Here is a 21,876-nt window from a genome sequence, read left to right as displayed (position 1 = left end):
TCGGTTCTATCCTATAATACACATATAAGTGGCAAGAAAAATAAGGTCTTGCACTTATGTAGGCAAAAACAACAATAAATGCACTGGAATAAAATATTTGTAGCAACTGTGAGAGGAATCTAGGTGTCCTAGTACAGAGTCCCCAAACCTGTGGGTTGCGGTCCACTGCCAGACCATGACAGGCTGCATGAGTGGTGGGCCAGTGCATGTATGTGCATAGACCACTCACATGAATGGTGGGCATTGCTGTTTGCAATAGCATTAGCATTTAGACTTATATACAACTTCACAGTGCTTTACAGCCCTCTCTAAATAGTTTTACAGAGTCAATGTAACCCCGAACAATCTGGGTCCTCATTTTACTGACTTTGGAAGGATGGAAGGCTGAGTCACACTGTCCTAGTAGACCACCATTTAAATATGAGTCAGCAATGTGCTGCTGCTGCCAAAAAACCCAATGTAATCCTGCATCAGCAGATGGACAGCACAAGATCAGGGGAACTGATAGTTCTGTTCTCTACTGCACTAGTGAGGCATACTTGGAATACTGTGTCCAGTTCTGGTCCCCATGATACAAAATAAATTCTGAGACACTAGAAATAGTGTAAAGGAATGTAAAAAAGATTATAAGGGATCTGAAAACTAAATTAAATGAACTGTTAAGGGAATTAGGTATGTCTTGCCTAACAGAGAGGAGGATGAGGTATGACATGATAGCTGTCTTATTCTCCAAAGCATCTGGGGATGGAAGCAATGGGTGGAAGCTCATTAAAGAGAGATTCTACCTGACACTAAGGAGAAATTTTCTGACAGGCGAGCAATAAACCAATGGAATAGCTTGCCTTACAGTGTTGTGGGTGCTCTGTAACTGGAGGTTTTGGAGAAAAGTTTGGACAGCCATTTGTTCAGAATGATATAAGGACTCCTGTCCAGTCCAGGGGATTGGACTGGAATGGCTGCAAGATCCCTTCCAGCCTTATGATTCTATATTGCCAAATCTGGGCAACTACTAAAATTAGTAGTTGAGGGAGAAAAAGCTGCTAGTTTTTATTCTAAACTGCAATAACTAAGATTAGAGAGCTTCTTCAAAATAACCAAATATTGCAAAATTACTAGCATTATTTCCAGGACTACTACTTGTAATAAAGATATAGAACTAGAAGCATATCTTCACTGAATATATTTATGATTTCTATAATTCCCACAATTACACCCACCATATGAACAATTGGATATCTTTATGACAATTTTCTATAAGAGAAGGATAGAATATATTTTGGAATGTGATACCAGAATAAAGAGCTTTGTCAAAAGCTTTGAAAAGTGCATTTCAGAGTGAGGAAGAGACGTTAGACAAGTCTTTATCTGAATCTCAACCTATGTGGGAATCTTCAACCCTTGTTCAGTTGACAAGTACATATTTACTGTTAAAAGTACACATTTCACTCCCATTTTGTTGCCAAAATTCATGCTCCCATTGATCAATGTCCGGTGTGAAATTTGTGATAGGTAGGGCCTATAATTTTCCTTAATGACTGCTTTCTGTCTATAACCTTAACAACATATATTTGTTATACAGCTTATGCAAATATACAGCATATATTTGCTATCCTGAATTTAGTATCTAGTTTACAAAGCTGTGATGACGAACCTATGGCATGCGTGCCACGGGTGGCACATGGAGCCATATCTGCCGACACGTGAGCTGTCAGCACCAGCACATGTGTGTGCTCGCAAGCTGATTTTTGGCCTTCTGGAGGGCTGGGAAAGGCGAAAAATGGGCCCAACGGGCCTACCATAAGTTTGGAAACGATCCATTTCCAGCTTCTGGAGAACCTCCAGGGGCCCGGTGAAGACAGTTTTCACCCACCTCAGGCTTCAGGAAAGCCTCTGGAGCCTGGGGAAGGCAAAAAACAGACCCTTTCCAAACTTCGGAAAGAACCCAACGGGTCTACCAGAAGTTAGGAAACAGCTAGTTTTTCACCCTCCCCAGGATCCGAAAGCTTACCTGGAGCCTGGGGAGGGCGAAAAAGGCTTGGAGGCGAGCAGTGTGGTACGCATGGGGGGGGGAGCGTGGGGGGCGGTGGATTGTGTGCGTATTCACATGTAGGGGGGCATTTTGCATTATGGGTGCTGGCACATGCATGTATTATCGCGTACATGCACTCATATTTTTGACACCCAACAACAAAAAGGTTAGCCATCACTGTTATAAAGAGTGCATAATGGTGCTAAGACCATGCTTATTTATTTCGATCAAACAGCAAGATTTCTTGGGCAAACCTAACCACCTATTACAATTTGCCTGTCTGAAGTTATCTAATATACAGGGCAGCATAATACAATTTTTTATTTTTAAAATATGCAAAGCACTTAAAAGGTGTTTAGAAAGTCCATACATATAAACAAAATAAATTGTAGACATTTAATAAGAGGAAAGAAAATATAATTACTGGCAATCTAGAATATCATTCTCTATATTTCTCCATACATTATATTTCTATGTAAGTTCCTTGGGTCTCTCTGAACTTGGTTGTATTTTTACAGACACTTCATTACCAAACTAGGTAACATCATCACTGCACAACCAAGGAGGGAGAAAGCACCAAAGACCCCACAGTTCACTCCCCGAGTTACAAATAAGGCGTTGGTCCTTACCTGAGACGCCTCTTCTCGTAGGGTGGAGGTAGCATCCAGACTGGGTTGACCTTCATCCACTCATTGCGAGGACTGAGCCTGACAGTTAAATTAAACCACGCCCCCTGTCACTAGGCAAAAGCCCAGTTCCAACGAAGGATGTCAGACTCGATGCTTCATCGCCAACCAGAAATCAGTAAATCAATGTCCAGTAACAGTTTAAAACAATTTATTTCAGTAAAAACGTCTAAAACCAACAACACTTGTACATAGAGAAATCCGCAATGAGAGCACCCCCCAGACAGATGTTTATAACATAGAACTAGTTCGTTATGGGAGGGGCTGGCTGCTACCTCCACCCTACGAGAAGAGGCGTCTCAGGTAAGGACCAACGCCTTTTCTCCATAGTGGTGGAGGTAGCATCCAGACTGGAATGTACCAAAGTAACCCCACTCTTTCTCGTCCCGGGTGGGTCATAACTGGTTCTGTGCAGTGCTTGTCCTGTGAACAGATTGTAGCACCCTGCGGCCAAAAACTGCATCTGCAGAGGCGAAGATGTCTAGCTTATAGTTTTTAATAAACGGAGAAGGGGTAGCCCAAGTTGCTGCCCTACAGATTTCAGCCAAAGATGCCTGGGCTGCCCAGGCCGCTGATGTAGCCGCACTCCTAGTTGAGTGTGCAGTCAGCCGACCCGGTACAGGTATGGATTGAGATTGGTAGGCCGTTGCAATACATGCCCGCAGCCATTTGCCAATGGTGACCGAGGAGGCCTTCTTACCCATGGACGATGGCTGAAAGGACACAAACAATGATTGTACAGTGCGAAAAGGCCGAGTTCTGCGTATATAAATCTTAAGAGCCCTCCGCATGTCTAAAGTGTGCCACTTACGTTCCATGGGATGGGAAGGATTAGGGCAAAAGTTGGGGAGCACGAGCTCCTGTGTGCGGTGAAAACATGAGCACACTTTGGGGATGAAGGAGGGGTCCAGCCGTAATACCACCCGGTCCTGATGGAATACACACAGGTCCTCACTTACTGAAAGTGCCTGTAATTCAGAAATCCTTCTGGCAGAGGTGATAGCCACCAGGAAGGACACCTTCAGGGTTAAGAACCTAAGAGATACCTCCCGCAGTTTTTCAAAGGGAGCAGTGGTCAGAGCATCCAGGACTTTAGGCAAGTCCCAGGAAGGATATCTGTGGACGGCCGGTGGCTTCAGATTGGACGCCCCCCTTAGAAATGTACGCACCATGGGCTGCTGGGACAGGGAAGTATAACCCCCACAGGTCAATACAGAGGAGATGGCCGCCAATTGGCGTTTGATAGTGTTAACGGCTAAGCCTTTATCCAAGCCGTCCTGGAGGAAGTCCAGAACGTTAGGTATAGTTGCCCTAAGTGGATCCAAGGTCTTACCTATACACCAGGTGGAGAAAGACCGCCAGGTAGACTCGTATATGCGGTCAGTAGATGGACGACGTGCTGCCTGCATCGTTTGGATGACCCTGGAGGAGTAGTTTCCCTTCCTCAGGACGCTCAGCTCAAACGCCAGGCGGTCAACTGGAACCATTGGGAATCGGGATGTTCCAGAGACCCCTGGTTGAGGGCTATCCTGTCCTGGGGGATCCTCCAGGGCCTGTCCACCGACATAGCCCGCAGGTCTGCAAACCAATGTCTGCGTGGCCAGTGAGGGGCAACCAGAATCACCTCCGCTCTCTCCCCCAAGATCTTTTGAATGACACGGGGCAGAATGGGAAGAGGAGGGAAGGCATAGAGGAGACCCCGGGGCCACCTGCATCTCAGCGCATCCACCCCCTCTGATCGCTGGTCCGGGAATCGGGAATAGAACCTCGGGAGCTGGGTGTTGAGGGAAGTGGCAAAGAGGTCGATCACGGGCATACCGAACATGTTCACAATGTCCCTGAAGATCGATGGGTGCAGACGCCATTCTGCGTTGTCCACCACCTCCCGGCTGAGCCAGTCCGCTTGCGTGTTTGCCACCCCCGAAATGTGCTCTGCTGACAAGGACAACAAATGCCTCTCTACCCAGGACCCCAACCGCATGGCCTCTTCCATGAGGAGACGTGATTTGGTCCCCCCCTGGCGATTGATATGCGCCTTGGCAGCCATATTGTCTGTTAGCACCAAGACGTGTTTGCCTGCCACTAGGGCCTGGAATTGGCAGAGGGCCAGGTGGACCGCCCGTAGTTCCAGCCAGTTTATACTGTGGGTCAGATCCACCTGATCCCACTGACCCTGGGCCATATGTCCCTGGAGGTGTGCTCCCCAGCCAAACAGACTGGCGTCTGTGGTGAGAGTCAAGGACTCCTGGTCTTGGAACAGCCGCCCCTCGGCTATGGTCTGTGATGTCCACCAGAGGAGTGATTGGGAGACCTCCGCCGGGATGCGCACCTTGGCCCGGGAGCAGCTTAGAAGTCTCTTCTGAAATGGTAAGAGAAACCACTGTAGCTGCCGGGAATGCAATCGGGCCAAGGGAACTATTCCAAATGCTGAAACCATGGTGCCTAGCAAGGTGGATAGGGTGGTTAAGGGGACCCTGCGTTCCCTGATGACGTGGGAAGCTAGAGCCCTGAGGGAATCCTGCCGTTCCTGAGATAGAAACACCCTACCTTCAACCGTGTCAATTAGGGCACCGAGATGTACCAACCTGGTGGTAGGTTGGAGGTGGCTCTTTGGCACGTTAATTGAGAATCCATGAGCCTGGAGGAATTGTATGGTGGTGGCAAGATCCCTTTGGGCCTGTTGAGGGGACACAGATTGTATAAGTATGTCATCCAGGTACGCCTGCAATCTGATGGGAACCTCCCGGAGAGCAGCCACAAGAACTGCAAGCACCTTGGTAAACACCCGAGGTGCTGAGGATAGCCCAAATGGAAGTGCTGTATACTCAAAGTGATGTCCCAGGTAAGAGAAACGCAAAAACTGTCTATGCTGGGGCAAAATGGGGATGTGGAGGTAGGCTTCCGTCAAATCTATTGATGTCAAGAAATCCCCATGCCTAATGCTACCCAAAATGGTTTACAAGGAATGCATTTTAAAGCGTTTATAAAGGATGAACTTATTTAATTTTTTGAGATCAAGTATGGCCCTCCAGCCCCCCGAGGCCTTAGGAACAACAAAAAGTATGGAATAGAAACCGAGTCCGTGTTGGTCCACGGGAACCGGCTGTATGGCCCTTGTATCCAATAGATGCTGAATTGCCTCTTGCATGAGGCGCCTTCTGGTCAGATTGTTGGATAATGGGCAGACTCTGAAAAGTCTAGGGGGGTAGGAGATGAACTCTAGGGCAAGGCCCTCACGAACAGTAACTTTAACCCATTCATCAGAGGTGGTCTGTTCCCACTGGTTGGCAAAGAAGGCCAGTCTACCACCTATGGGGGGAGCAACTGATGGTAGACTAGGTTCAACGTTGGAACCGCCCCCCCGCCGCCACGAAAGGGGCGCTTGGAGGATTTGCCCCGCTGGAAGCGGTCTGATTGGCCCCGCTGTCTAGGGAAATATCCCCCCTGCTGCTTATATCCCTGTGCCCCGTAATCAGACCCCCAAAAGGACGAACCATAGTCCTGGTTCCGAAAAGAAAACCCCCCATCGTGGCCACGAAAGGAGGATCGTCTGGGGTAAGGACCAGGGCGAGAGGAACCCCTCTTGGGCGTAGTAGGGAGGACCTTTCTTTTGTCCTTATTTTCAATAAGGAAAGGGTCCAATGCGGCTCCAAAAAGATGTTTGCCCTTGAACGGAGCCGAAGCCAATCGCCATTTGTGGTGCACGTCCGCCTGCCACTGGCGGAGCCATAGGAGTCTGCGGGAGGCAACAGAGGATGCCATAGCACGGGAGGCAAATCTGGCAGATGTAAGTGTCGCATCAGATGTAAATTGGACAGCTGCCACCAGTTTGGCAATGTCCTGGTGGGCGCGTAGGTCAGCAATCGGGATGCGTTGTTGTAGATCTTGAAGCCATAGGAGGCAGGATCGGGTAAAGAAGGAGGCAGTGGTGGATGCGCGGACTGCCCAGGCTGCTGCCTGGTGGCCTCTCTGTAGTGTGAGATCCACCTTCTTTTCCTCTGGCTTTAGGGCGTCTTCAGGACCCCCTGGCATGTTGGCTGAGGTGTAGAGCGCAATCACCGGAGCATCGACCTCTGGAATTGACAAAAGCTGGGCCATGTCATCGGCCACATTAAAAAATCTCTTGTCTGCAGCTGATGGAGTTGGACCAGAAGTGGGGGCTTCCCACTGGTGTTGAACAAAATCAACAAAGAATTTAGGAATTGGTATGGTCTCTGTTGGAGTCTCCTGCTCGGAGAAGAGGATGTCAGCTGAGAGAGAGGTGGGTCGTGGAGGCGCCAATGTTGGCTGGGGCCCAATTTTAGAGACCATTTTGGCCTTGTAGAGCAGTGATGGGAACAGGCTTGGTGGGAATAGTCCAGAGAAAGACTTTTGTTCTGGTTCCCTGCCCTCATCCTCAGACATCTCAGCCTCCTTAATTTCCCCCTCTTCTGAATCAGAAGAATCAGCCTCTGACTCCTCACCTGGAGTGGCAGTGTTTGTCACATGCAAAGGTATAGGGGGCGCCGCTGGGCGATCAGGCAGAGGAGTTTGAGTGGTTTGTTTTAGGGATTGAGCATCCCTCTGTTGCAGCCCTGCTGCTATGCCCTGAGATATTGCGTTGGTGATGATGTCCTGAAAGTTAATAACGCCAAGCTGGCTAGGTGGGACAGCACCTGAGAAGATAGATGGTGCAATTGAGGTGGGAGCCCCTGAAAAGAGAGGTGGTGCAGTTGAGGTGGATGGTATGGCCTCCATCCTCTGGCAGACTGGTGGTAAAATTTGGGGTAAGGAGATTGCAGGAGGTGGCATCTCCTGAGTTGGGCCCCAAATGCCAGACACATCAATGGGGAATAAAGGGTTAAGGGAGGCCTCCCTACCCTGTCTGTCCCCTGGAGAGAACTGCAAGGCCCGCTGCATCTGTGCCAATTGTGCCTCTGAGGAAGGATCATTGGCTGCAGCCTTCTTTTTTTCTTTTCTGTTATCAGGGCTGGAGGCTGGCTTGCCAGGCTTAGAAGTCTTGGTATGGGGCTTGACTGATTTTTTATGCCCCTTTATGGTGGTAGTGGCAGCGGAGCCAGAGGGAGCAGGATTGGGAGATGGAGAAGGGTCTCCCTGCGTAGCCACCATCAGGGGCTTCGTAGTTGCCTCAGGATCAAAGCTGTCAACAACTACTGGCAAGTTTGAAGCAGCGGTGGCCATTTTGGATTTGGGCGCACACAAATGTAAAGAAAATGGCGGTTCCCGCCTTTTTTAAACTGCAGACGATCGATCTGCTGCAGCCTTCTTTCAAGAAGCCTCCCTGAGGAACGCGCTGTTGTTTTAAAAGTATTTTTTTTTTCTTTAACTGGCTTGAGCCCGGCTGACAGCTGAGGAGAGCTGTTAGTGTCAGAAATTTATAGGTAACACAGTGTCTCTGGCCAGTGCAGGCAATCAATTAGATAATTAATGGTCTTCTTCTCCTTTTTAAAGAAAGACTCAAGCTGCCTTGGAAAACCTTGTGCTCCCGAGGGGGCTTAAAGGCTCAGATCAAATAGGCTACTGCTCCCAAAGGGGCTTCTCTGGCCAGTGCAGGCAATCAATTAGATAATTAATGGTCTTCTTCTCCTTTTTAAAGAAACACTCAAGCTGCCTTGGAAAGCCTTGTGCTCCCGAGGGGGCTTAAAGGCTCAGATCAAATAGGCTACTGCTCCCAAAGGGGCTTCAGCCGATCAGAAAGATCTCAAATAGTCATCAATGCACCAGTACTCACAACAATTAATCAATTTATCAGAGAAAGGCGATGATGCATCCGTCCTGTTTGTGGACTGAGTCGAAACTGGGCTTTTGCCTAGTGACAGGGGGCGTGGTTTAATTTAACTGTCAGGCTCAGTCGTCGCAATGAATGGATGAAGGTCAACCCAGTCTGGATGCTACCTCCACCACTATGGAGAAATTCTCTTCTAATGTATTTCTATCTTGGCAAACCATACTTTCCTACATCATATTTATACCCTGTTCCATACCTTGCTTTTTGTTCTTTGAAGTTCTTGACCTTTTTTAAATGATCTCATGAACTTCATTGTCTTGGCTTTTTCTGATAGACAATCTCTACTGACCACAAGCACACATTCTAGTTGTGATCAATTGAGATTTTTATGAAATAGCTTCTACGAAAGCAGCTAAGGTTTAGTTACCAGTCTTATGTCATATGCAATATTTTCCTGTAATTATAATAACAGTGTTTTGGTATAATATTGGTAAGTAGCCAAAATCCATTTGCCTTCCAAGCATGCTCATTCCATACTAAGGAAACTAGGGCCTGTTTTGAAAGATAATCTACTGTTGGCTCCATTTTACCAACTAGGGTGCCTATATTCTCACACTCAAGATGCAATAGAAACAAAGAACATTACAATTAGAACAGAAAGAAAAATCTTATTTTCTTGTTTTCCAAGGGACACGATAGGTAATAAATCACAGCAATGTAGCAGCTGCATGGGTGATTGTTTTCAATTAAAAGAAAATAGACCTTGCCTTTCCTTGCCTGAATGCACATCTAAGAACACATGAAATAATCAGGTAAGAACATCTACTACAAATATAGTTGTTAGGAAAAAAATTGAAACTTATCCATGAATATAAAACAGAGGAATAAAACCCTTTATGTACAACATTATCTTAAATCAGATATGTTAGCAACAAATTGCAATGTAAACATATCTAATTTACATGCAGCCCAATCCTGTGAATACTTACTCAGTAGTAAACAATGGAATTTATAAAGAAATATTTTAAAATAAAATAGATATAAATTCATCACAAGAAATACAGGTGGACTTACTCCAAAGTAAATAGAAGTGCAGCCCAAATTTACATACTCTCATGGGTACTATCAGCTTGCAATGCTAATAAGTTAAACACATGAAGAAAGCCACCCAATTCAACAGATGCTCAGAGGAGCTCTGCCAATTTTTTTGTAGTTTCTCATGTTATTTCAATACAGTTTTCCCTCAAGTTGAATATTTTAATTTCCTTCAGATAAGTTTTATGCAAATATTAGACTCCACCCCCATTCCCTTTCATGATCTATCAGACTATAATTCTGAATATTTTCTAAAACATACATTCAGTGCTTTACTGAATTTAGTGCTGCGGAGTTCCTTTAATTATATGATTTAAAAATAATTTGCAATGTATTAGTCACATAATGGCACTAGAATTCTTTTTATTTAATGTCAAAATCTCTTTTCTTTTGAAGTCATTGAAATTAATTACATGTGATATTAGGCACTTGATAATCCTAAATAGAACTGGATGCATAACACATGTAAAAGTATTTTTAAATGTTCCTTCCTACAGTGCATTTCCCTCCCCTGGAAAAAGATAATAATGGAGTTACTATTTGTTCTAGGAGAGCAGCTTTCATCCTGGAATATCACAGATGTATACATAGAAATACATTTGCTTCATTTGAGCAAGAACAGATAGACAATCTGTGCTGAGTTGTAACTATATGTATATGTATTTCATATGTTAGCCGTCTGTTTTATTGAAATCTAACATTTTTTTAAAAACATTGCTTGTTTGTGAAGAATGAAAAGATACTAGGTTTAGCTGTTAATAAGAAATCTATCTGGAGATTTTTATAGTGTCTCTATTTTTGACAGTATGCACTTTAATCCAACTGCTGGGAATATATTTTTCCCTACCATACATGTTAAATCCAACAAACCTTAGACTGTTCAATGAACATCTAAAGGTCAATCATTCTTTCTTGCTTGCTTCAAAGAAAATTTAGTGTTTTAAATCTTAATAAAATCCTTAGATTATATTTTATAAAGACAATTATTCATTCACTTTCTTTGGAATAATTAACAACTAGTTAGCACAGTCTTAGAATAACAGCCAAAGAAGTTGTGCATTCTAGTTTATTTAATTAATCATTTATAATACATTTGAAATTTTGCATATAAACATGGATTGTGTTGAAAGGTCAGCAATAGTGTTTTTTAAACTTAATTTATGTTTCATATTTTATTAGTTCGTAAAGGTTGTAATTGACTTCACAAGTCAACTGAGATAAAGATTTGAACACAAGTAAAAATGTTGCTCAAAATAAGAATCCATCAAATTCTTTGTATTTTTGGGGTGTGGGAAACTCATCAGCCTTCTTTGTTCTAGAGAATCCCATTTGCATCCTATTTGAGTTAATTTGCATTAACTCAGTAGTTAATTTTAATCTTACAGTACTAAAGATTGCCTATTCATATTCCTCTTCCAAATGTAACATTTACTCCCTCACTTCTATGGATATATAAGTGGAACACTGGGGAACAAATTTATGAAGAGAGAAATCAAAGCAGCTTCAGTATTGTTCAGTAGACACTGTCTGGTATCAGGATGTGGGAGAATATAAGAATAGAGAAAGCCATATTATAACTGCATAATAATTATAATTGCACTGGTATATGTCTATAACTCTTAATCATATATCTGGGCAATAGAAGGGTAGGAAATAAAGCATGTATTTTCATGCTTTTCTCTAATCCACAACACTTTCTCATGGAAAGACTTATACTTAGATTGAGTTTTTTCTAAACTGACTTTGAGTTATTTAAATAAGAAATCATAATGAAAACCGTGACAACTTCCTCTTCTCAAACCTACAGGTATTTTCATGATTCTAAAACTACGAGTTCCATTTCATAAATCCCAATGGTACAACCAGTTCACATAATGAATATTTGCATTACAGCCTAATGGGTACATCCAGTAATGAATATACAATGTATAGATCTATCCTATGTTCCTATTCTCCAATGCTATGATAGACATTTCTGCTCAGAGACAAATTTCCTTAAGACAAACTGGGTCAGTCTGGCTTGAGGGAACTTGTCTCTGAATGTTTAGAGGCATGTTTATCTGTTATGCATTTACACGGGGAAAATAGAAATCACACAAACAAACATAGCAACATAAACTGATGATATTTTTAGATAGCTATTCAAAGTTGCTGAAAGCTAAACATTTATGTAGAAAAGACTTTATAAGACTGGATGATGGCTTAAAGTAAATATGACTGCAACTGCAAGGATGATGGAAACAATTCACTCCCTATTTATGTAGTGTAGTTTCAATCTGATGACATACAATCTGCCAAGTATAACTACATATTTAGCAAAAAAGACTCAGACCTCACCGAGTGCTCCCTGGCTAGAAAGGCAGCATGTAAATCAAATGAATACTAATACCAACAATAACAAAATTGGGCTATACCACATAATTTTTCAAACTTGGTAGCTTGGCAAGTGTGGACTTCAACTCAAGATTTCAGAAACAAACAAATATCTCCATTCACATGACAGACTTATACATAATAATGAATAATGAGTCACTTCATTATTCCAATTTTCTGAGTTTGCATGATACGCTGAACTATAACCTTGCAGGATCTAAATTACAATTGGATGGTTTTTGGTATATTATACAAACTCAGATAGTAGCTGTCAAAAGCTGGAAGAATCAAAACCCCCCCAAAAAATCTCCACAAAGACTTACACTGCAATTGAGGGGAAATATTAATAAAGGGAATATTTATATTCATTTGGAAGTCTTTGAGATAAAACATAATTGGCATTTGTACTTAACTTTTCTTTTACTTAGTAAATAAAGCAAATCATGCAAAATCTGTTATAAATACTAAGCTAATATAGGCATTATTTTGAACAGGTTAATGATTTGTATTTCTCAGCATTTCAATTCTACATGAAAGATTAGTAAGAACAATCTTTAACATAGTTTTGGAATTAAAATACATGAAACAAAATGGCAAGTGAATGCGACAATTAAGGACAAATGGTGTTTGATATTTCTATGCAGAAAAGCTTAGGTCCTTAGGAAAATGAATAGGTGGATTCCCTTGCCTTGGCTGATCTGTCAACATATCTCACCACCAAGAAAACACCTACCAAATATTTGTCTTACCATGGAATGAGAATAGATGGTTAAACCTTCAGTTTCCATCACCTGTCAAAATTCAATCCAGGCATTGCAGAAACTCTTAACCCTTGATCCCCAAACTGGAAGAAGCAGAATAGGAGGAATCAAAATTCCTACATCTCCAATCGTACATAAACATCCATTTAAATAGAGATGTGATGGACAAAGAGTTGGGCCTCCTGCTAACCCTTTCTCCCAATAGGTAGCAATCCACTTGAAAGAGCTGAGGGTTCTTTGAATGCTGCAGAGGAATGACCCATCCCTTTGAACATGTTAGTCTCCTACCAGCATGGAGGTATGGGTGCACATTGTAACGATAGCTGCTATTATATTAATAGGTCATATGGATATAAGGTTGCACCATTTACATTCCTATAAGCCTCTTTACAACTGATGAGATGGGATGTAGGTAGTGTTGTGCACTATGAAATATTCTTGAATGAATGTCAGCTGTGAAGTCAAGTGTTTTTAATATGTTTAGTGCTCTTCTGCAACTCCATTAGGTTTATGTTTAAATAAGAACAAATAACAGCTAACAGGTATAGGTTTGCAAGATATGTAGGAGGAAATTAACATCTCAGGCCTGTCAGTTATTAGGCAAGTTTCTTTTGAACATGGATTCAGTACTAAGCCTGTATTTGAAAACATTCTGACAACAGCTGTTTGGTTGTGTCTGTATGTGTGTGTCCTAAAGTGGCAGAAAGAAAGCTAATCCTCTCTTGCTTCAATGCTCAGTTCCCCACTAGCATTATTGATCAGCATCTTCAAGACTGGCTCAGAAAGTTTGCAAGTAAAGAAGAAATGATTTTTAAAAATCTTGACTGCCCCATTGCCCTAGGGAGACAGTATCCAGAGATTAGATGGGACAAGGCATGCCTGTGCTGAACTAAAATGGGCAATTGATGCTGGGCTATCCGACTTCTAGGAGTCAACTGATTGTACTACCAGTCAAAAGATCAGTGATCAGTGAAATATGTCAGATTGTACACATAGTACAATTGCTGTGACTTGCTACATAGTTAAGCAGAAAACTGCTGTTTTAAAACCACAATGTATACAACCTGGATTAGACTGGGATGAAAGCAACATCATGAGAACATATCATAACTAGTAAATTGTTGGACTTTGTTTGTGTTATGGTCAGATGAAACTGGGGGAAAGTGTCAAATTTATACACTGTGCCAATCCAAAATAAAATACATCATATTATGGCTTACAAAAATGAATGAATCAAGTCAGTGAGGATGCTTCCAGATTGCTTCTAATCCTACCAATCGAAAAAGATTGCTTCAATATTTCTCTCCCTAGATCACAGATGAAGAATGACAGTATTTGAGGACAGGTGTTTCTGTTGCAACCTGTTTATGTCTCTGGAAGTGGAATGGCATGTAACTAAAATCAACAGATAATACAAGGAACAATAAAAACTTTTTTTCTGAAAGGATGTCAACTTTCCAGAGTGAGGTGAAGTGATTGCACTTGAAATGCATCTCCAAAAGGAACTTCAAAGTAATTTAGTTGAGTGTATGCCTGTATCACTGACATAGCTGAAACTATATATTAGATCAGTAATCTTTTACACAGAAATAAAGCTCAGGGAACTTAATGAGATTTACTGGAGAACCTTTGAAACTATAAGCGCCCAAGAGAAGAGCAGTCTTGTGGGTTTCCCTTCTTTTCACTGTATCTACATTAATGTTTTGAACATTTTTTTCTCCAGTAAAATTAGCAGTCCAGTAACCAGGTGCATAAGGTAAAATGGAAAATATCTGAATAATTGGGGGGCTTATGTCTTACTATACTAATTTTAATCCCTTGAACAAAAATGCACCTGCTGATTTCAAACATTTAAGTGATCTTTGGATGGAACCCTGCTCTCAACATGCTTGGCCATATGCTCCTCCTTCCCCTTTCTTCCTAAAGAATATGGATCTGGTATTAAAATGCAGGTGGCAAAAATACGAGTGCTAAAGCATAACCACTAACAAGCCACATTAAGTTCTGAGTAAGCATGTGGAAATCATAAGAGTTAAGATTCCCTTGGTGTGACTTCTTAGACAGCCCCCGCAGCGTCTATGGCAGGGATGGAAAATCAATTCTGTTTGTACTTCCCAAATCTAAAAGTCCTGGGATTTCCCACCAGGTTCTCATCCAAGTAGTAACAAAATCCAGCCCTATCAAATTGTTGATCAACCAGAGCAATTAGCCTGCAAATATTACAGGGCATCGAAACTTCTACAGTGACATTTCTTCAGAGAATAGGCTTTCATAAACAAGTGTTTCTCAACCTCAGGAACGTTAACCTGTAAATTGCAACTCCCAGAATTCCCCACTTAATATGTTGGTGAGGAAATTCTGGCAGTTGAAGTCCACACACCTTAATGTTTCTAAGGCTGGCAACATGGGTTTAGACAAAAATGATGTTGAGCCTGAAAATAAATTGAAAATTGGTTAAAGTCTCTTTCATTTACTGAGCATACCCAGACGGAAGTCGGACACACACCGGACTTGCTTTTCTGTCAGGCCGCTTATACTGTATTCTGCCCCATTTTTCATCCAGCGAAATGCAAGGGGAAGCTCGACGTCGCTCCACCTGGGCCAGGCCAAGGCGGGAGGCGGAGTTGCATTGGCGCTCAGAGGCCCCCTTCCGCGGGCGCGATACTAAATCTGCGGTGGGAGGCGGACCAGCTGCCAATCCTCTGCTCTGACGCCCTCGGTAAGAGCGAAACTAAGCGGGCTGCTGACTAACAGGAGAGGCGGCCTTCTCCCAAACTAGCAGCGAGGCCTCGAAAACGTCCCGAAGAAGAAGAGCCTATAATTTAGGTCGCCGAGCCGCAGACCGGCCCCTTCTTCTTCTTCTTCGCCGCTTGGTAAGGTAATGACACCCGAAGCCCCCGGAGCCAGGCCTTGTGCTATGGTCGGGTCGGGACAGGCGAGCGCTTTCGATGCCGCACAAGCAAGTTGTGTTTCGAATTAATTGCTGGATTTTGCTACAGACTTCCCGTTTTTGTGCCTTTTGACTAGAGAATGCTTAGTCTGAATTAATGAAAATACGGAATCCTGAATTTACAAATTGTCACTATATATTAACTAAGTTATAATTTATAAATTAGATAATCAAAACTAAGCCCAGCAATGTTCTTGGGAAAATTTTAGAAGTGACTTTTCATTGCTTATTGCCTTGGGCTGAAAGACAGTTACTGGCTCAAGGTCGCCCAATTGACTTTGTGCCCAATGCAATATTGGAATACCCTGTAGTCTACCAAGTGCTAGCCTTAGCCACTACATCAAACTATCTTTTGATTTACAAGTGGTGACATACAGATCAACTTTTACAGAAAAAAGTTGGCAGACAAAAGTGTGTTGCAAGACTAAGTGGCAGCAAAGAGATACAGGAAACTTCATAAATGTCTTGCAATCCTTGTTCACTATGTTCAAAAAAGGCAGAGCACTCAAATATACATCCTTCCCTATATGTTTATTTTAAGAGCATAGGATATTTTTGGCTAACTATAAGGTAATAATTATAGATGCCTTTGTTGATATTCTCTGAGATGTTTTCTTGCAGATATTTCATTGCCCAAACTAGGTAACATCATCAGTGATCACTATTCACTTACATGTTCACAAAGTGATTTTGTGAATATATTATTCTCCCCAATTTTAGGGCTTTAATTAAATGTTATACTGGAAATTTTAATCCAAAATAATATTTATTTTCTACTTGAATGAATCTCTATCCTCTATACTTAATAATAATGCGTAATATGAACCTAGTCAGGCAGTGGGGTCTGCAAGGTTGGGATCAAAAAAAAGCAAGATGGCAAATACAGTATCTGCCGTCTTGACTTTTTTATTCTCTTTTCATATAAATATTGCTATGGACAAGAATATACTTCAGTTTCCAATGGTTATGTGGAATGGATCTCTAGTCCAACAAAACCTATTTTTGGATATTTATCCTTGTCTTTCCTATTTAAACTTTTAAGAAATTAATTCTGCAAGATCACCCTTTTGGTTATTACCTCTTACATGTATTCACAATTGGTAATCGCCCTAACGTCATTTTTCTGAATTAGTACTTGTGTTGGTGTTTGGTTTATTATTTGAATGTTTCAGTCAATTACTCATTCTTGCAAACCACCTGTGTCTATCAGTTACGTCTTACTGCTTGAGAGAGTTGTACTAAATAATTTTTTTTACAAATGTCCAAAGGATAGGGTTAAAATAGCAAGATGGTATATACCGCATCTGCCATCTTGCCCTTTTTGACAGCTTCAGCGGAGAATGTTAAGGCAACAGATGGATTTTCATCAACTCACTGCTGATGAAACTCGCTGTTGGCCTGTGAGAATGAGATGGTAAGTGGCTCTCCCCACCTAATTGTTATTGTAGGGAGATACTAAGTAATAGTATGAGGCTGTTAGATAGCTCACCTTTTGAGAATAACTGCTCTAACCCTTTGCTGCCATCTAATGGTTATCCAGAATTTGGCAGCTCAGATGTAGTGAACTTACTGGGTAAAATGGCAGGCGGTTTAATATATCAATGAGAAATGAAGAATATATTACGTTTTACAGAACTGTTAAAAATCTAGAGGGAATGAGAAATGGTTTACACATAATTCAATAGGGTAATATATATGATATAAGCACTTTGGTAAATTGCCATTTGGCAAATTATTTGTATTGAACTTCTGCTTCTTACATATTATTTTTTTCTGTTGCATTGCTTCTTTTCTGACTCATTCATTGCCTTTTCTTTCTGCTACTTCTATATAATATGGCTGTCTTGGTTTGTGATAGAATTTGATGATAGAGAGAGAAGGAGGGGGGGGGCTGTCTAGTAGGGCTACCAGATCTAAGCTGAAGGAATTGGTATGACCACAATTTATATTCTTTGCTATATAGGTATTTTTCAATCCAAATCTAGTACTATTAGTGAAGTCTTCACAGCTCTAATATATGAAAGTGAATGATTGTGTAAGCAAAGAGGAATTCAGGCAAGCAGCTTTTATCATAGGAAATGTTTAGATAGGTATATTGGCAGTGAGGCCGAGCCAAGATGGTAACAGTGTAGTAGCTTCCCTGCTGAGCTCCTTATGGTATTTTATTTTATTTATTTTTATAAGGGAGGGAAGGAAACCGTTTAAATAGGCTGGTGGATCAATGTATTTGGCAGCTGGCAGAAGAAGATGGGTGCATGGTTCATCCATCTTGTCTTACTTCCTGTATAAAACCATTCATTTGAGGCTTTCTATTTTAAAAACCCATATAATCAAAATGTTTAAAGTTTTATTTCTCATCTGAACTTACATGCTTCTGGCAGAATGTTTAGAAAAGATAGCTTATGTTACATATAAAAATATATTTTATTTCATAAATAATTCTATGGAATGCTATAGTAAGGGATTCGTAATGGGAAAAGGAGCTTCAAATAGATGGGAGTTCCTAAGAAAGGAAATACTATAAGTAAAGTACCATGAAAAAAATGGAAAAAGCTACTGAGCTTTGTGAAGAATATACCTAGGATAGAAATTAATATTGACAAGATAAATCTCAGAATGGTTAATAAATTATGCCAATAGCTACAATAAATCTCCTTTAGTGATGTTAAAAATAATAATAAAAAGTTCCTGGTGGTGAGGATCTCAAAATATGAACAGATAGCAAAGGAAGCACTGCTTTATATAGTTTCACTATTTTTTCAATCTAAGCAAATTTAAGATGTAGAGACTTCAACACCTAAAAATTCTTCAGTCATAGTGGGTGGAGAATTCTGGGAACTGAAGTCCACACATCTTAAAAGTTGTTGAGATTGAGAAACACTACAGTATTTCCTGACTAGCTTTTAATTGGTTTTGAGGAAAAAGATGTTGAATCCTTGGGAAGTACAGATTCAGTCTAGATCCCTTAAGTTGGATCTACTATGTAGAGAAACCCTTGAGTCATTCATCTAGTGCTCTGGGCAGGGCTGCACTGTCTCTACAAAAGCCTGTGTGCAGTTTGGCTGTTTTTTTGGACTTTGATTTCTTGCTAGAACAAGTGAAAGCTGTTTTATCCAGAAGAACCTTTGGCCATCAGTTGTCAATTCCTGAAATAGAAATTGCTGAAACTGTAACTCAGGTTAAGTTATACTACTACAATACACTCAGTGGGGGCTGCTCTTTGAGGCAACCTAAAGACTGTAGCTGACCCAAAATCCAGCTGTTTGCACACTGACCAACTCTTGATTTACCAGAATAACAATGTAAACGTAGGCTTCTGAGCCAATTTCAAGGTACTGGTTGTAACCTATGAGATCCTGTATGATTTGGGCCTTTGTTACTTTGAGAGTTGCCTTCTCCAGGTAGAATCTTCTTACTCCCCTAAACAATATGACTTGGGGAAAATGCTATGGATACCTTATAATACAGGCGTTTAGGTGAAAACTACAAAAAAAGCTTTAAGTTTAGTGTGATTTTGATATTATTAATGTTTTTAATATGTGCATATTCTGATATGCCTAGAATTGCTTAAGAAGGCAACATATAGTCAGTGAGGGCAGGACTACTTGCATTTTTGTTCAACTTCTCTTTAAAAAAAATAGCTGTTCCGATGGGAATTTCTAAGCACTACAAAGTCGCAGTATTGAAGCTTGAAATATTGTCAAGACATGTTTAAATGAAATTAAGTCTCCAGATCGGATAAACTGCTTCATATTGTACTCAAGAAACTAGATGACAGCTGAACAGTTATGTATTACGAAATCATGGATTACTATGAAGTACCAGATGACTGATGGAGCACAAAGATCCCTATCTTTTAAAAGAGGAAAAGCAGAGTCCAGGCAACTGCAGATCAGTCAGTGTGACATTGATACTTGGCAGGATTCTAGAGTGGATCACAAAGAAATTGTTTCAATGTGCTTATCAATCAGTATGGCAGCTACCAGAGCACAATATGGAATTGTCAAGAATACATATCATCTCAACCAGGGATCTCAAACTCAAGGCACCTAAGCCACTCCCCAGGGTACTTAGATCTTGCCCCTAGGCCCCTGGAAACAGCGAAGGACCAACCCACGGTGTCTCTGCCAGCAAAAACAGAGCTCTGGAGGGCTGTGAGTGCTCGCAAGCCCCCCTTGACATGAGTGATCTCAAACTGGTCACACGCACCCTCGCCATGCCCACCTGGTCCCCCGAGGTAAAACACAATCCTGATACAGCCCTCAATTAAATTGCGTTTGACACCCTTGGTCTAGACTAACCTTATCTCATTTTCACAACCAGGAATATCATTATTATAAACTTTGTATTAAATAGATGTTAAAAATCATAACAATAATCACCATAGTTAAGAGCCTATGGTATAATGGTTGAGGCTAGAAACCAGGAGTCTGTGAGTTCTAATCCTACTTTGGGCACAAAAGTCAATCATAGACGAAATACTCTTTCTCAGCCCCAGGAAGGAAATCTTATCAAGGAAACTAGAGGGACTTGTTCAAGCAATCATAAGGAATCAATGCTTACTCAAATAAATTCAGTAAATTATTCATCATACTAAAGCAAGTGTTCCCTGAGTACCACAACATTCAGTCCTGAGTCGCTGCAGTTCAGTAATTTTTATTAATGACTTAGATGGAGGAATTCTAAGAACACCTAACATGGTAGAAATGACCCAAAATTGGATGAGATAGCTTTTTTAACAAAAAAGAAATACAATTGAAAATGATATCACAAGGTGAAGAATAACAGATTGAAATGTAATAGACAAATGCAGTGTTCTTCGCTTAAGAATGATAGCACTCTTTTAAGTATTTGAAAGGATGTCATAAAACTATTCTGTTTTGTTGAAGAGGGAAAGATATGGAATAGTGAAATTCACTATTATAGGAAGGCAGATTCTTATTAAATGTACAAACATTTTTTGCTAACACTACAAGCAATTTGACAGTGGAACTGATTCCCAGTGAGGCTATATTCTCCCCTTCAGAGGATATATTCAAGTAAAGACTAGATCACCATCTGTTGGAGATGCTTCATTTAGATTTGTGCAGTGAAAATTGGACTTTAAGCTCTGAAATTCCAGTTGTAGATTTAAACAATAATTTGAGATGGATTGATTAAACATCACAATGATATGTTGCTTTTTTTTTCTTTTGTTACTAAAGTGGAAAAATATTTTTTTTTAAAAAAGGAAGAACCCCAGAAAATAGAACATGTGATTCTCAGTGTGAATCAATTTGTCAATTGTGAACAGCCATTGACAATCATCACTATATGTCACGAGTGTCAAACTTGCTGCGGCACGTTGCCATCACATGACATATCATGATGTTTTTTTCCCTTTGCAGAAATGGGATGGGCATGGCCTGCATGTGACACATCTGCTAACACCGTTGTAAGGTGTTGCATTAGTAGTATACATTTTTGGGGAACAGGAGAATATTGGTTGTACTTAATGGTCTGGATTCATGTCTTACAGCCTAACAAAATAGTAGGGACTGGCTTAAAAAAGCTCAACAGCTGCCAAGCATAGCATCTTAATTGATTTAAAATAGATGAGTATCTCTCAGTCCTATAAAAAGTGACATTTGGGGGTTTGACAACTTTGTTGTAGAATGTAAGTCTTCTTGGTGAATTATGAACAAATTCTGAGTCACAGAAAGATGAATAGTAGCATGATGAATAAAGTTGTTTACCATTATTAATGATTTGGTAAGTATATAGCCATATGTCAAAAGCCGGTTATGTTTTGAGACCAGTGCATCTATTTTAGCCAGCATTCAGTTTCAGGCACCATGAGAGTTGGTGATGCAGATAAATTGAAAAGTTACAGCCCTGACTTCTTGATTGAACACTGTCCTTGTGGATAACATTGGAAAATAAGTGTCATGACTAGACTAGATATATACCATTCTAATTTAAATGTGTATAGAAAACCAGGCATTTAAAATCAATACCCATGACATCAGATTAGGAACTGTTCTGATGTAACTTTATTCTCCATATCTTATCTTGGCAAAAATAAAAAATAAAAAAGATGTTGTAGAATTGGAAATAGTTGATGATAATATCATATTTTCCATAAAGGCAGACAAAAAAAATTCATTTACAAAAGCAGGAATTCCAGACCTTCTAATGTTGGTGAGGCACACTAGAAATGGCCAAAATATGTTTATAAATAAATGTTGGATGCTTTGACATTTTGTAATTAAAGT

The 21,876-nt window shown here is 40.9% G+C and overlaps 1 protein-coding gene and 1 long non-coding RNA gene across 3 annotated transcripts in view; one reads left to right on the top strand and one right to left on the bottom strand.

The window, feature by feature from the left end:
- The window catches only part of LOC309402015, a 57,328-nt gene extending 42,050 nt beyond the window's left edge, over positions 1-15,278 (bottom strand). Inside the window, exons 1-2 of the long non-coding RNA XR_014176831.1 lie at positions 15,156-15,278; positions 12,661-12,755 (exon numbers count right to left, since the gene is read on the bottom strand). This is a non-coding gene — a long non-coding RNA (uncharacterized lncRNA). The remainder of the gene's footprint in view (positions 1-12,660; positions 12,756-15,155) is intronic.
- Positions 15,266-21,876, top strand: part of PTER (phosphotriesterase related) — a 39,186-nt gene continuing 32,575 nt past the window's right edge. The window contains exon 1 of one of the 2 annotated variants that reach the window (XM_081971470.1): positions 15,266-15,391. The gene's annotated coding sequence lies outside the window, so the exon portion shown is untranslated. Of the gene's footprint in view, positions 15,546-21,876 lie in introns of both variants that reach the window. The other variant, XM_081971469.1, reaches the window with a different exon arrangement.

This window comes from Natrix helvetica (genome assembly GCF_964273705.1).
Source record: "Natrix helvetica genome assembly, chromosome: Z".
NCBI lineage: Eukaryota > Metazoa > Chordata > Lepidosauria > Squamata > Natricidae > Natrix > Natrix helvetica.
This window is presented reverse-complemented; position numbering and strand designations above follow the sequence as displayed.